The following is a 921-nucleotide window of genomic DNA, read 5'->3' on the forward strand; positions in this document are numbered from 1 at the left end:
CATCTGCAGAGTGGCAGAAAAGTACATGTGGGGTGTTATTTAGACTGTTCCTGTTGGAGTCTTTATGATAATGGAATAATAGGTGCCCCGTGAAACAAGACCGTTTAGAATCCACAAAGCCATCCTCAGAAACAAAGATACAAGTGTTTCCCCAACTGTTAGCTTGCAGCTCCCTCTAAACAGTTTTCATACCTCCATTTAAAAATAGCTGGCATCATGCTTTTTTTTTCACCCCAAATTGTGGCCACATTTCCAAGGGGAGAAATGTGTATGTATATAAGTAGAAACCTTCATGTACCTGTACATATGGGGGGGTGGGGGGGGGGAGAGGTTGGAGGAATCCAGTTCAATGGCCTGAACAAATTCTTTGAAGTCTTTCCTCTTCTGGTAGTTTCAAGTTAGGGGCGTAGAGAAAAGTGAATCATCACCCAGAGTGAAGAGGAGTGTGTTTGGGACATAACAAAGGATCTGAGTAGTAAACGCTTGGTGTTTGGGATTTTACTCAGCCGGGCCTCTGCGTGTGTGTCGCCGCCACGCACGGCTGCCTGTTCAAACGCATGGCTGAGCTGCCGCCTCGCTCCCTACTCCAAACACCGTGCGCCACCAACGCCATTGCGCGTGGCATTGTGTTGGGTTCTACGTGTGTGGCATCGCGGTGAGGGAATTGGGGGGAACCAGGATTTCCCCCGTTTCCCGCGGAGTCTCCCTCGGGCGTCGTCGACACGGCCAAGGACAGCACGCCCGGGAGGTGCCCGGGGGCGCTCCTTCTCCGGGGCATTGCGCACGGGCGGCTCGGCGCAGCCCGAAGCGGAGGAGCCCGGGGTGGGCGGGAGATGCCGGGTGGGAGAGGGGCGGCGGGGGGGGAGCTGCCTTAACTTTGATCCGGCCGCGGCCGGGGGGAAGCCGCCGCCGCCCCGCCCG

The sequence above is a fragment of the Myotis davidii genome, unplaced genomic scaffold, assembly GCF_000327345.1.
Source record: "Myotis davidii unplaced genomic scaffold, ASM32734v1 scaffold394, whole genome shotgun sequence".
Lineage (NCBI taxonomy): Eukaryota > Metazoa > Chordata > Mammalia > Chiroptera > Vespertilionidae > Myotis > Myotis davidii.